The sequence below is a fragment of the Leopardus geoffroyi genome, chromosome E3 (genome assembly GCF_018350155.1).
Source record: "Leopardus geoffroyi isolate Oge1 chromosome E3, O.geoffroyi_Oge1_pat1.0, whole genome shotgun sequence".
NCBI classification, from domain to species: domain Eukaryota; kingdom Metazoa; phylum Chordata; class Mammalia; order Carnivora; family Felidae; genus Leopardus; species Leopardus geoffroyi.
In genome coordinates, this window is record NC_059340.1 from 36,353,373 (window position 1) to 36,368,948 (window position 15,576).

General features: G+C 41.2%; 1 protein-coding gene and 1 long non-coding RNA gene across 26 annotated transcripts in view; one reads left to right on the plus strand and one right to left on the minus strand.

Moving 5' to 3' along the window:
* RBFOX1 (RNA binding fox-1 homolog 1) overlaps positions 1–15,576 on the minus strand; it is a 2,066,775-nt gene that overhangs the window by 866,365 nt on the left and 1,184,834 nt on the right. The window lies entirely within an intron of this gene.
* Positions 1,335–3,022, plus strand: LOC123589539. The gene is made up of 2 exons (XR_006708381.1): positions 1,335–1,717; positions 1,959–3,022. It is a non-coding gene; the product is annotated as an uncharacterized LOC123589539 (long non-coding RNA).

The following is a 15,576-nucleotide window of genomic DNA, read 5'->3' on the forward strand; positions in this document are numbered from 1 at the left end:
AAGGAAATTTACTGCCCCCTCCTGGTTCTGTAAAACAAAGTTCTATTATATTTAACACTGAATAACATAATTATGTAGGAGTCAACACTGAACAAATCTTAGTTCCTCTCTCTTAGCTGAGAGAGCAAGGTTGATTTGCAATTCTGTAAGGATAATGAAAAGGCCAGTGTTATTATTTAATACAAAAAATAGATTTCCTGGTTTCTCTCAAGTGTTTATCATTGGATACAGGGAACAATATCAAACTGAATTACCAAGCATCATCTCTGATAAATCAAATGAACACCGCTGGAAAATGGCAAACTGTGTGTACATCCCAGTGCTTGAAGAGAATACACAGCCCCATAAAATAGCTTAAAATGATAGAATTTTCAACATTTTTGCTTCGTTTACATAAGAAAAAGAGAGAAATATACCTTCGGTGTGGAGTTTCAGAACTGATTAGTAAGCTAAGCCCTTAAATGTTGAGTTTGAAGTAATTATTATTTCTCCTAATTAATTGGACATTTTGCATGCCTTCAGCCAATGGCCAGTGTGGGATCTCTCTGGATCCCCATTTTCTCCTTGGATTACAACTGGATGAGTGCCCTCTGCTCAGCCAGGGAGTGAGGCTTAGAAATAAGGGTGAGAACCTAATGCAGGACACTCAGGTCCATAAAGCTAAGACCTTAAGAACATAGAAAGATCAGGGTCAAGGTGAGACTCTTCACCAGGCACTAAAAAGGTGTCTCCTCAATTGCAAAAAAAAAAAAAAAAAAAAAAAAAAAAAAAGTGTCATTCAGGATAGAAATATTTCTATATTTCATTCTTTGTTTTGAAAAGGAAAACTTTTCCTTATAAATATTAATATATCACATAATAAAATAAAAATAAAGGCCACAATATGAAATAGTCATCAAGAAATCCCCACCGAATATCCAGTTCCCCAGAGGAAACCAGTTAATTTTGTGCTCAGAAACTTCCAAAAATTCTCTGTATATGCAAATACAATCTGTAATTATATTTTCCTACTTGAATAGGAGCCTACTATATATAACAAGTTTTCTCTTTGTATTTTCATCCATAATATATCTTTCAGATCACTCCACAACAGTACCTCTAAATCTTTATCATTTTCATCCACAGTTGGATGGTACTCCATTTTTTCTTAAAGTTTATTTATTTATTTTGAAAGAGAGTGTGTGTGCACAGGGAGAGACAGAATCCCAAGCAGGCTCCACAGGGTCAGCACAGAACCCAACATGGGACTCAAACTCATTAACCTGGACATAGGAACCAAGAGATCATGACCTGAGCCAAGATCAAGGGTTGGATGCTTAACAAACTGAGCCACCCAGAAGCCCCACATGGTACTCTATTTTGTGATCTGTATATTTTCAAGTAATCCTCACAACTACTTTGTACAGTAGGTACCTATATTATACCACTGTCCAGGCTCAGAATATGAGGAAACTGCCCAAAGTCACACCGTATTTAGTGGGGGAGCCAGGATTTAAGCCCTTATGTCCACACTATTATCCATCCATTGCCTTAGTCTATTTGGACTGCTACAAAAAAGTATCATAAGTTGGGTGGCTTACAGACAATAAACATTTATTCATCATAATTCTGGGGACTGGGAAGTGCAAGATCAAGGCACCCACAGATCCAGTGTCTGCTGAGGGTTTCCAGACAGCCATCTTCTCTTTGTACCTCACGTGGTTACAATCTATCAGAGGTCTTCTTTTTTTTTTTTTTTTAATTTTTTTTTTCAACGTTTATTTATTTTTGGGACAGAGAGAGACAGAGCATGAACGGGGGAGGGGCAGAGAGAGAGACACAGAATCGGAAACAGGCTCCAGGCTCTGAGCCATCAGCCCAGAGCCCGACGCGGGGCTCGAACTCACGGACCACGAGATCGTGACCTGGCTGAAGTCGGACGCTTAACCGACTGCACCACCCAGGCGCCCCTATCAGAGGTCTTCTTAATAAGGGCATTAATCCTGTTCAGGAGGGCTTCACCCTCATGACCTAATCAGCTTCCAGAGTCTCCTCTTCCTAATACCATCACATTGGAGGCTAGGTTTCAATACATGAATTGTGAGGGGATGCAAACATTTGTATCATAGCATCCATTGTATGATACTGCCTTCCCGAATATCAGCTACTGCTATTACTAAAAGGTTTACATTAGCATTAAAAACTAAGACAGATGGGTTGTGAAAATATTGGTGTCAACATCACCACTCAGAGGATATTGCCTTTCCATCCCCAAAGCTTTGGCATCTCTCAGATCCTCTCTACTTCACTCTGATGGGACCTACTTGGGGGTGACTAATCAAGTGTCAAACACTAGAACTTGCAGCACTCCTGAATTTTCTAGAAGCATAAGGCCCCCTAGTCCCCAAACACAAGTATGCACTGTAGCCCACGGGTGGTCAGACCAGGCACAGATGTCAGTGTGCCATTTGGATTTCCTACTGATGAATATTACAGCCAACGTACCCATCTGGCCGCTGAGATAAATAATGTAAAAATGAAGATATGCCTACATAATTCATGTACTATTGATGAACGGGGCCCTTAATTTAGATTGCTCCTACAAATCATTTAATTATGGGCCTCACAAGTAAGAGAGAAACAGCACTTTAGCTATGTTTAAATGGGTTTGGTTAGGATACTTCCAAGTACACACGACAGAAACTCAAGGTCCCCTCAATTATTCTAAAGAAATCTGTGGATTCTCATAAGCATCAGACAAACATGGTACTGAATACACAAAACTATTTTCCTGAACAAAATGTCATTTGTTTACCTATATGGTAAGGATTCCATCAATGGCCCATGACCCTTTCATTAGGAAGCTGTAGATGGGTGGGGATGATGTTGCCAACTATTCTACAAATGACATATTTCCAGAGGAGACAGCCCAGATAACATGAAGCAAACACCTCACACCCATTAGCAAAGGCTATTATAAAACTAAAAGAAATAAAAACAAACAAACAAAAAAAAAAAAACAGAAAATAACAAGTATGGGGAAGATGTGGAGTAATTAGAAACTTTGTGCACTAATTGGTGGGAATGGAAAGGGAAAGCAATATGGAAGTTCACCCCAAAATTAAAAGTAGAGTTAGCAAGTGATCCAGCAACTCCAGTTTTGGGTTATATACCCACAAAAACTGAAAGCAAAGTCTTGAAGAGATATTTGTATGCCCATGCCCAGAACGACATTACTCACCATTGACAAAAAGTGGAAGCAATCTGAGTGTCCACTGACATGAATGAATAAGCAAACTGTGGTATACACATACAACAGAATATTATTCAGCCTTAAAAAGAAAAGAATATCCGACACATGTTACATCATGAATGGACTTTGAGTATATTATGCTAAGTGAAATAAGCCAGTCACAAAGACACAAATAACTATATGATTCCACTTACACGAGGGTAATTACAGTGGTCAAATTGATAGAGACAGAAGGTACCATGGTGGCTGCTAGGGACTGGGGTGAGGGAATTGGGAGTTGTTTTTTAATGAGTATATATTTTCAACTTTGCAAAATGAAAGAGCTCTGGAGATTTGCTATACAACAATGTGAATGTATTTACCACTATTGAACTAAATGATTTACGATGGTTAGGATGGTAAATTTTATGTCTATTTTACCTCATTTTATATCTACATCTGTATCTGTATCTGCATCTGTATCTGTATCTAACATGGAATGGAGACTGGACAGCCAGCAGAGGAAGCACCACATTATTTATCATGCACTGACTCTGCCTGACGTGGAGCTAAGGCATCTACATTCATGACCCCATTTTAATCCCCGTTATACTTATTTTAAATAGACATTAATAGGCATTGCCCCATCATTTCTTTGATCCATCTGCAGCTTGGAAACCAGCTGATATCATGGTGGCATTCTGCCAGGGTGAAGTGGCTGGATCCTGGAAAGAGAACTAGTGAACCATGGTTTTGCTACCCATAAGTGGTACGGACTTCTACAACACCCTTAATCATTTCAGGAGTGCCTAAGTCATCAGCCTATATGAAGAGCAAATGAGGTAACATGCTCATGAACGAAACCCAAGTTTCCTAACATCTGTATGGGACCCAGCATGACCTAACTACCACCTGTCCCTAAGTCCATCCCACAGATCTCTCCTTCTCACTCACCATTCACCAGCAGTATTGATTTCACCTCTGTTTCTTCTCCATGCCAAGCTCTTTCCAGCCTCATGGACTTGGCTTTTCTGTTCTCCCTGCCTGGAACACTCTTTCTTGAATACCCTTGGCTGGCTCCTCTTCTGCCTGTAGGTCTACATTCAAATGTTTACCACCTTAGAGAGGGCTTCACCTTGAAACTATCTGTTCTAAAGATGAGCTTCTCCTCCCACCAGCGACTATCACCACCATCAATTACTGTTTATCACATCACCCTACAGATTCTTTTACATCATTTATCAAAACCTGTAATTACCTTGTTCACGTATCAGCTTCTTTATCATCCGTCTCTCCCACTAAAATATACACTTTACAAGAACAATTATAGGCAAGCACCATCCGGTACTCCATCCCCAGGGCTTGCAACAGTACCAGGGTACCTGACACATGGAAAGGACCAATACATAAGTATTAGCTGCCATTATAATTTTGTATAGCGACTTTGTACTAATAAGACAATGGAAGTAAAGGACCAAGACCTCTTCGCAAGAAACTCAGCATTCAGGTTCTCTGCAGAAATATCCCCCCCAGCTGGATGAGAACTAGTCACTGGCTCTGAAAGAGGACAAAGATCTCATGCCCTCAACTCCAGGACCCCTCATGGCAGAGGCCATTCTCCCTCTGGGTAAATCGAGGGGATATCTGAAGAATTCCTCTTTCCTTTTGGGTACATGTACAGACTCACAGCCTCCAAAGCACATGCTAATGACATCCAGCAGCCCCATCAATAACCAAACCACATGACTGGGGCTCTCAACTGGTTTATCACTTGTCAGCTCCAAAGACACTTGCTGAGCTGACAGAGAGAGTCGATCCAGAATGTGACATGTAAAAATTGCTATATTTCTAGGTAAAAAAATGACTTAGGTGTCTCACGCTCACAGGCTATCTTAATTCATCTGGTTGACTATGCACGATTTCTGGTTGTTAAATCTCCTGCTTCTGAACTTCTGAGTTTGGCATTTTTGAACTTGACATAATGAATGCCAAAATGTGTCATGCAGATATACTGTCCTGCTCTCAAATTTCTCATGTTCTAGTCGAATAGACTCTATTGGAGGGTACACAATTTCATCCTACATTTTGAACTACCTTATACACAAAAGCTGGGTTGGGGGTGATTAATCACAAAAATGAAAACTTCAGGGCTTCAGGCTACATTAGATACAAGTGCTGACATTCAGATTATTTTAGAAATAAATATGTTTTTAAAATTTTGTTTTGTGCTCAAACTGGGTTTTCCCATTGTGTTTTTCTGGTCAAGCTACTATAACAGAATACTGAAGAGTAGATAGCTTAAAGAATAAACATTTATTTCTAACAGCTCTGAAGGCTAGAAAGTTCAAGACCAGAGTACCAACAGAACTGATGTCAGGTAGGAGTCCAGCTCCTGGTTGGGATATGATCATCTTCTCATTGTATCTTCATATGGTGGAGAGCGGAGAGAGAGCACATGTGCGTGCAAATGCTCCTGTTTCTCCTTATAAAGGCAGTAAATCCCACTCATGAGGGCTCCCCTCATGAGCTAATCACCTCCCAAAGGCCCCACCATCACATTGAGAGTTAGGATTTCAACATATGAATTTTGGAGAGGGCATAAGTATTCAGTTTATGACAGCTCTGAACTACAAGATGACCATCATATATCACAAGCTTATATACTATTCATTTAGTAACTCTAGGAAAAAGTGTCTCTTTCCTAGCCACATGACCATTGGTAAGCTAACCACCATGTCCAGAAGAATGGGAAAGGTTGAGTGGACGTGCCTGAGTCATGGGCAGGTTTCTAGAGTCAGAGGGAATGCCTGAATGACAGGATCCGGAAGCTGCTGCAGCTCAAACAACTCTGAGATGCCCTCCATTCCCAGAAGATAAAAAAGTAAGTGTTGGCCAAGCAGGCAACAGGCAAACAAAAAATTTTTTGCTGCAGAAATGGGCAGGTGAACATACAGTTGGCCACAAAATAGGATAACCACAGTAAAACAAAGCAAAGAAAAAAGAAAAAAAAATCTACTCCTGCATCAGTTCTAACAATGGTCTGAGGAAGGTATTATTATAATCCTCATTTTATAAATGAGGAAATCTGTCCAAGGTCCTTTTGTGCGTTGGGGTGTGGGGGGTGGGGGAGATTTACCTCATGCCAATGTAACTCCAAAAACTCATCTTTGTACCAGGGCCACTGTGCACAATTGTGCAAGGTGACCTCACGCAACTGTAGTGGCTCCATTCACAGAGGTGATGAGGTTCATGAGATCCCCTGGAGTGGCCATTGCAAATCTGGTCAAGTGTGCCTGGTGGTTCTGCATTAACCAACGAACCAAGTAAACAGGAACAGAGTTCTACTGTAGTCATAGGCGGAAACTTGATCCCAAAGGACCTTTATGTTCTGCTAAAAAATCTGGACAGTATTAGTTAATGTTCTCACGAAACACACCATTTTATTTTCTGATCCTGTGTAGATGACAAGGATTTAAAATGGATTCTGCCATGCCATTCACTTCTTTCCAAATTCTCAAGGTAAAGTCATCCAGAAACAACAAAGCAGGCATCACTGGGCCAGGTGAGCAGCTGCATTTTAAAGGAATAGGTTTTCCAAGTGTCTTATCTGGGTGGCATATGGAGCCAAAAAGGCAAAGTCGCCGGAGAAACCAAACTCAGCCAATCTGGGTTTTTAGCTCTTAAGGCTCCTCGGGAGTTTTTAGCAACTGAGGCAACCAAGTTCTGTTAGAGAATAAATTGGTTGGGACACAAAGCTCCTTGTAGATTATAACCTCCTTCCTTGCCAATTACAAACTTGGCAATCATTTGTTTATTAACCTGATGGCTGGCTGCATTAAATAGTATCACATATTTATAATGCACCAAGATAAAGCTGTAGCATTCAAAATCACTAACCCCATCTGTACCTCCTCACCATGGTCCGGCACTCTAAAGTACTTTTGAAGGTAATTCAATAGGACAGGGCTTTTAAAAAGTTTAAAACTTTCTCCTGCATTGCCTCAGGGGAAGATTCCCTGTTGTGTGTGTGTGAATGATAAGGTTTAGCCCCTTAAATTCATTCTGAAGAGTGTTTGTTAAAGTCTTTATTTGGAAATGCTGTGGCTTAGTCCCACGTGGCAGTCATCACTGCATTCACCAGTTCCCACTGCTGCACACAGACGTTACAAGTAGCAAAGCTATTCCTGAATTCAGTCTTCTCTAGTTATCCCTCCTCCCCACACTGCCTACCTTTCTCTTTAAGGCTTAACTACCATCTCTGCAAACATGCCTCCACATCTAGATTCTTCAGCTCCAATCTATTGCCTCTCTTAGCTTCCCCATTTCCAGTTACCTTCTAGAAATCTTAAAGTTCTGATAGCCACCAGAATCTCAAATGCAACCTCTCAAGGATGTAATGCTCACTATTCTAAGAAACAAAACAGCCCTCCTCACACAAGTTCCACTGTTTTGAAAATGGCAGTGCCCATCTGAGAGTTTTATAGACAAAAAATCTTGGAATCACCATGTGTAACAGATATGGATGGGGATATGCCCCAGCATATGCCCTCACATTTATAATGCCCATGCATGCAGATCTGACTTTTAATGTATGAAGGTCCAACACTTGAATTTCTTTTGCTAGGCCCTGAAAGTGCTTTGTTCACCCAAAGTTCTGAAGAAGCAGAGCGCCTCAACCAATGATAAATGAGAGTGGTGGTATAAATACTCCAGCTTCTCTGCCCTCTGGTGAGATAACTCTATGGTGTGTACCTATATGGGTTCCATTCCTTCCTACAGTTATATCCAGTGGTCAGGGGCTTGATAAAATGAATTCTACTAGTTGCCTTCTCTCCCCTGTATCACTTTACCATTCTACACTTTCATTGCAGAGGTTTCCCTCCAAATAAATTACTTTCACATAAACCCTTGTCTTAGGTGTGCTTCTCAATCACCAATGATACCTTCCTGCCCATATTCCCCACATGCTCTCAGGCCTGAAATGCCACCAAACCTACTTGTACATCACTCTAAGATTACTCTTCCCCATGGGACCATATTTCCACTACCTGAGGAATAGTCAGGAAAACTTCTTGTAGACATAGAAGGTATTGTCTATCAAAAGTGAGCAAAAGGTACCAACAGGAAATAAGGATGAAGAAAGAACAAGGCAGAAAGTTGTACAACAGCCTGCAAATAAGGGAGAACATTGTATTTTGAGAGACTAAAATTTTTCTTCCTTCCTCCCTTCCTTCCTTCCTTCCTTCCTTCCTTCCTTCCTTCCTTCCTTCCTCTCTCTCTCTCTCTCTCTCTTTCCCCTTTTGGGGGTGGAAACTTCTGTTCTTAATAGGGGTGGGGGTTTGCTCACTAAGGGACATTTGACAATGTCTGGGGAGATTTTTGGTTGACACAACTGGGAAAGGTGCTACTAGCATCTAGTGGGTGGAGGCCAGGGATGCTGCTAAACACCCTACAGTGCATGGGACGGCCCCTAAACAAAAAAATGGTCCAATGTAAAATGTCAACAGCACTGAGTGTGAGAGATCCTGGTCTGGTGTTTAGAGTTTAAAGGAGTTTGGTGAAAGACAGGAATAGGGAGATTAGTAGGGTCCAGATCACGAAGACTCTTGTGGCCCTGTGGGACTTTACCCCATGATCAGTGAGGGAGAGTTATTACTGAAAAACAGAGAAATGATGTGATCAGAGTTGCATGTGAGGAAGAAAAGATTACCCTGGTTTGAGCAGAATGTGGGTTGGAGAAAGGCGTGATTCAGACTGAGCATGACACTGGTGACGCAGAGATTGTATAGTCCAGCTGCAAAATGGTGTCCCAGAGTAAGGCTGTGGAAGGAGGAGTTGGAGAGAAGCAGGCACATTTTTGGAGAGCCTTGGGAAGGATGTGGACTGTGGTGCCTATCAAACTGCCTACCCCATGGTGGGTTTTCAATTAAACATTTCTGAATAAATGAATGAACAACAAATGATTAAATTATACTATCCTGTCATGGAAGAAATTGGACTGAGACTTGGAAGATGAGCTAGGTTGAATTTTTGAAGATGATGCCCTGGGCAACTGGGTAGATGCCACCCACTCAGATGGAGAAGACTAGGGAAGAACGATTCTAGGAGGATGAGAGAAAAGCTCAAGATGGTGCACAGTAAAACTTCCCAAATGCTACCACTATGCCCTGGTCATGAGGCCAGTCAGTTAGTTCATGTCTAATACAGATGTACCATTTCAAAAATGTGGTATCGAGCATGCATGGGCACATGTGTCTTAGGCAGACCCAGAAGGTTACAACACCTTATAGACTGGGGGCACTGGCACATAATTGTTCATAGTGGTGTTCCATTTTGTTGTTTATCCTCATTGTATGTGGAAATGTCCTCTGGTAGCAGATAATGATGATGGCCATTCTTCATTGAGTATGCCCATATTGCAAGCTCATCATTAATTCATTTAAGCCTAAGATCTAGCTGTTCTTATGGAACTTACCATAGCATGTGGGGGGGGGGGGAGGCAGAGAGAGACACAGAGACACCAAAATCACCAAAATATGTAACACAAAATGCTACAGCTAAAAAGCAAGAATGGGGGATGAGAAATGCAGAGGGATGTAATTCTTAATAGGACAAACTTCATTGAAAAAGTGGTATTTAAGTTAAGACCTAAAGTTGGGGTGTACAAGAACTAGAAGTCACTACAAGAGGTTGCTGCAGGCAGAAGAAACACGCAGTGCAAAGATGTCAAGGGAGAACCAAGTCTGGAACAAGGAGGCCAAGATGGCAGGCGTGGGGTCAGTGAAAAGAGAAGTAGCAGGAGACAAGGTGAGAATGCTGGTAGGGACTGGAGTGTGGGGGGCCTTGTGGGAAACAGCAAGAACATTGGCCTCCATCTCAGGGAGATGGAAGCCATGGGGGAGCAGGGTTCCCACAGTGAAAGCAGACATAGGAGGCTGCATCAGTGACCCAGGCAAGAAATGATAGGACCTGAGCCAGGGTGATGGTGACAGTGACAGGGAACAGAACATTACTAGATGTGCTGGGATGTCAACTACATTTCCTGGGGAAGGGATTACATGCATAATATTTAAGAAACAGAGGCATCAAGAATGACTCCAAAGCTCCGGTCTGAGTAGTCTTTACGATAACCTTTAAAGTAGACGGTATCATTTCTTTTGCAGTGGGTCTGTGTTGTTTTGCCCCCTCATGGTCTTTTGGGGGATGCCTCTGTGTACTATATGTAACCTACATGGGTCTGAACATCATCCCTTTTCTTTCGGCTGGAAAGGGTACTCCCTAATTTGTTTTTACTAGACCTGTGGGGGAAGATGGTCTCTCATCTTTTGGAGTCATAAACTTAAGAGCCACATAGGTTTGGGGTAACCAAAGGCCATTTTCCTACCATCTAATCATCCATATCAGAGCAACGAGAGCCTAAACATGGAAATTCTGAAAGCACCATTTGGGTTTCTAGATCTAGTTATATTCAAAACAAAAAGTCGTTTCTTGCTGAAGCTAATTTGAATACAGTTTTCCTCTTTTGCAACTGGGAATATTCTGACAATGCATGAGCTAGATTTCAACTATTCAATATGGTAGCCATCATCACCATGTGAGGTGACTAGTGAGCACTGAATGTGTTGAGTCCAAATGGAAGTGTGCTGTAGGTGTAAACAGTGGGTTTCGAAGACTTAGTGTGAAAAATAGGAATTATTTTTCTTATCTTGTAAGGTATCTTACAACTTTAAGGTACCTCTTTAATTTTATATCTATTCAAGACAGACTGAATGGATAATACTTTGGATGTAATGATACATTAAATATTTAATTAATTTCACCTGTTTCTGTTCTTTTTTTTTTTTTTTTTTAATGTGGCTAAAAAACCAAAATGACATCTGCAGCTTGCGTTTCATTGAGCAGTGCCATAGAGGTGAAAATTTGGGTTATGAGATTTTTGAAACCAACTCAGAACCCATCGTATTTTTGCCGTGGTTGCCTTCCCCCACATCCTACTATCAGGAAAATCACCTCTTGCAACACTGTGCTATCTCTCGAAGGGTGAACAGCATATTTCAGACCAGTAGGTTGCCTGTATCTCATTTCACGTTGAGCACAGGTGGCTGTACCGTCTGCCAACTCACAAAATTGCCAAGTGATTCACCTTAAAGGGCCCCTTTGGAACAGCAATCCATCTGGCCAGTAGCCCCGGGGCCATTCCGTCTCCAGTTTCCCCTTGCCTTCAGGCTGTGCACCCGCCAGGATTCTGATGTGGCCTGTGAGCTCCCTGCCTTAGAGATATTCACCGCCCTATCTCCGGGGCTGAGCGAACTCACAGAGAATCAAACCCACACTTAAGGTACCAGGGAACAGTTCCACTGAAACCGACAACACTATAATTACCATAAACCCTTCAGCACCACCAGCTCTGAGAGGTAAAAGAAATTAAATCAATGGGCATAGATCGAATCAAGAGCAATCTTATGGGAAATTCATGTAAATGCACAATCTTACATTGGAAATGAGTTTTAAGATTAATACCCTTCACAAACGGAAAAGTATAAAGAAGTATGTAGGAGAATATGCTGTTGTAACAATAGGTCAACCCTTCTTTTTACGAGCTGTCAGTTATATTGTATGAAGAACTCATGAAGCTTAACGTTCTCGGTATTTTTTTTTAAACCCCGTAATGCAAATTCTTCAAGAGAATAACAAGTGATGCATGCTTGAAATTTATTTTTAAATCAAGAGCAAAACGAAACCCTTTAATTAATCTCAGAGAATTTAGCTCTTTCCCTTTCAGATCTGTCTTTTGCACAGTTAGATGCTTAAAATAATTGCATCCGCTCGTGTGAAACTGCAGCAGTAATTCAGTGGGTTTATACTTGTGCAACCTTTTAAAAACAGGCCTTAAAACATTCATCTGTTGAACCAATTTACCAGCTTTCAATAAAGCATCTTTAAGATACTTTCTGTTACATTTATATGACATAAGCTATATTATTTTAATAATCTGTGCTTGAGATATATGGTGATGAGGGAATTATCGCTCACCTGGGGAGATGGTGTAATTAGAAAAGAGGCACAGTCGGGAAATAAAAATGATTAAAAAAAAAAAAAAAAACTTGCTGAAATTAACCAGCCACTGCTACTGGGATGCTAGGATGTTGGCTTAAGTTGTTGGGAAAGCACTGGAGTGAGAAGCAGAGAAGAGGGAAACCAAGCAAACTTGTGGTGCCTGAAATAATTACAATTTCTTACCCCTCATTTCTCAAGGCTCATGGGGAGCAAGGACACATGCCCAGCCAGGGCAGACAAATGAACGCTTTCCCCACAGCCGGTCGAGGGGGCTGCCTGCTTTGAGCTAATGTGCTGGGGCAAGAAGATGAGGGCAGGTATAATTATACTAATGATTTATTGAATGTTTGATTAATTGGAAATTAAGCGAATGCATAGTGGCAGAATTGTCATAGCAAATCGCTCAGCTGTTGGCTTAAAATGTGTTCTATTTCCCTCCAGTAAAGCAATTAAGAGAATCTTAAATCACTGGGTGAAAAAATATCGGTGTGGAATTGTCTAACAGAGTTGGGGGGAGGAATGTGGCGAAAAGATCCTAACGGCCCCTTGCTGGCTGGTGTTGGGGAAAGGGACATTTTTCACCAGAATGTTAGCTGCAAAACCGTATCATCTCAGAAATTAATTCTTCTCTCATTTAAGAAAACAGAAAAGAAAAGAGAGTATGGCCTTAATGTAGCAAGGAAGACAATGGTTTTGCTTATAGGATCTCTGCTAGCTCATACAATGACTTTGTGCAAGATAAAAAAGTGTGACCCTTTAAGAGGGACTCAGTCCTGAGAGAGCAGGGCTTGGTGACAGAAGATGGAGCTGGTCTTCTGCCCCAACTGGTCCATTCAGGCATGTGTCTGTGGGCAGTAACCAAATGCAGAAACTCACTGAGGCCCTTCCTACTGCCTGCCCAAGAGGGAACCAAAAGGGGGAGGGGAAAGGGCTTCATTCTGGAGCAAGGGTTCTGAGGCAGTACCTCAGATGATACTCTGTAGCTTGAGCTGATGGTTATTCCCAGATTGTCCTTCCCAGTGCAGCAGGCTTCTTCCAGCCACAGTGTTTACCCATTCTCTCCCTCTCCTCCTTGGCCCCTCTCTCTCAGAGTAACACAGCTAAGAGTTACAAGTTTAATGTTTTCCATGTGGTGCCTTGAGCTTGGGGAAGGAAAAGGCTGATGCAAATTGAATACATAAATAAGAATTTAATAAACTTTCTCTTCTGGTCTCCTGCATCACCACTAAAGTTGCAGAATCCGGAATTAAAAATGTACTTGAGAGCAGAAACAAAGAGCAGGGAGCTTTATGTGCCTTGTGGGTTTGTAAATGCACATGACCTTCTTCTGGAGAGGGTAATTCACCAAAGCAAATCCAAAACCTAAAAATATATATGCTCTTGACATCTAGCCTGTCTATGGATTAATTCAAGAAAATACTGGATCACTCAAAGATATATATTATAAGGATGTTCACTGCAGTGATGTTTACAAGAGCAAAACAAGAGTTGTTTTTTTTTTTTTTTTCATGAGAAGTTATCTAAATGCTCAATAGCATTGTAACAAGTATAGTTTAAGGTTGCAAGGGCTCTTACCTTGTGATAAAGGGGAAAAATTGTTTCTCCCCTAAATAATGTTTTTTAAACATGTAACAAAACTTCCATACAAGAAATTTTCATTGTGTGGTACCAAGAATGACAAAGAAGATGTATATGGTCTCAGCTTAATTCCCAGAGCACACATTAGCAGATCCCAAACTTCAGAGGAAGACAGTTTAGGGAAAACCTGGTACAGACCTGGTTTAAAATTTGTTGCTAAGATCATATGACATATTACCAAAATAGTATGCACACACAATCCCAATTTCACACAGAGGAATCGCATCTGAATAAACAGGTATATGTGGGGGAGGGGTGTGTGTGTGTGTAACTGGAAAGACAGCAGGCAAAAAGGTTAATAGTGGTTATCTCTCAGGTGAAGGATGATTAGAAGTGATTGTTTTTTCTTTGTTCTCTGTGTCTTCTTATATTTTTTGGTAAACACAACACAATTTTGTAATAGTTCATGCCTTTGTTTTCCGTGACTATACAGGTCTAGCATTTAACTATAACAAGAGTGCTCTGGGACACATGCAAGAGATGCATACCTATGCAGACACACAAAACAGGACAGCTTCCTGTTATCATAAGAACATGTCCACTGTTGCCATATGTCTTATAAGATTGGAACTCTGCCACCTAGTCTATCAAAAAAATAAAAAAAAAAAAAAAGCTGCAGAGTAGCCATTACATTCAGCCAATTAAAGAAATCTCAAAAGGATAACAGTGTTGCCCTTCAGAAAGGCCAGCGTTGGCAAGATGGGAAAATCAGTACAACTCTATTAGTTGAGTAGCACATCCCAGCATCTAGAAACAAGTAAATCTGTTTTGTCCCCATGCACAGAAAGATACAATTAACATGGCCGCAAAGTAAGTGATACTGCCTCATTACCAGCCATCAGGCTGTCCTGCAGGGGCCTCCATCCAAAGCTGGGAGGGGAGGTTACTAATTATCGTGCCAAATTAAGCCTTGATTATTCCCCAAGAGACACCTGTTAATTGGGCTGCTACATTACCTAACAGTTCTGTGCATTAATAATTGAGTTGCAATGACTTGATTTTCTCCTCGGAAATGTGATTTATTTTTCACTCTCCTCATTTCAGGTTGTCCCTGTCTTCAAAACCAGCCTAGGGCAGCTACTGTGGTTGAGAACCTAAGGAGAGGAAATCAGGTCTCACCTACTTACAGGGGCAGCAAAAGGATAACGGGCATAAACCTCCTCACAACAAAGACTGTATAAAGTCAATTGTTAGTGCCAAGCACCTGGTTGTTAATAAGAGTGAAAAGCGGTCAACTGTCCGTCTCACTCATGTTAAGCCTCTTAGCTTCTCATTCAGGAGACACACTTCACCACGGCGCCTTTGTTGCTGTTGTTCTGGGCACTGCCTTTCCTTTTTAGATGGCAAGATGTTCGGTATCAGGCTCACCTCCTAGATTTTGTGCCCAGTCCTAAAAGCAGCCATTTCTCCAAAGAGATCCTATTCCCTTTTGTGGAGAATGGTATTAGAAATCAATATCTGGGTGTAGGTGTGCTTACTGATGTTGGGAAAGTTCCTCTTGGCTGACAGACCACAAAGACATAGCTGCATATTAACCCATGTAAATATACTTGCCTATCAGTATTTCTACATTTAACCATCTGTCTCTATATGAAGCTAAATATGAGTTCATTATGATGTCCAACCCTCATCCACGATGACACAGATCATTCTAGCCTTCTTCCTTGGCT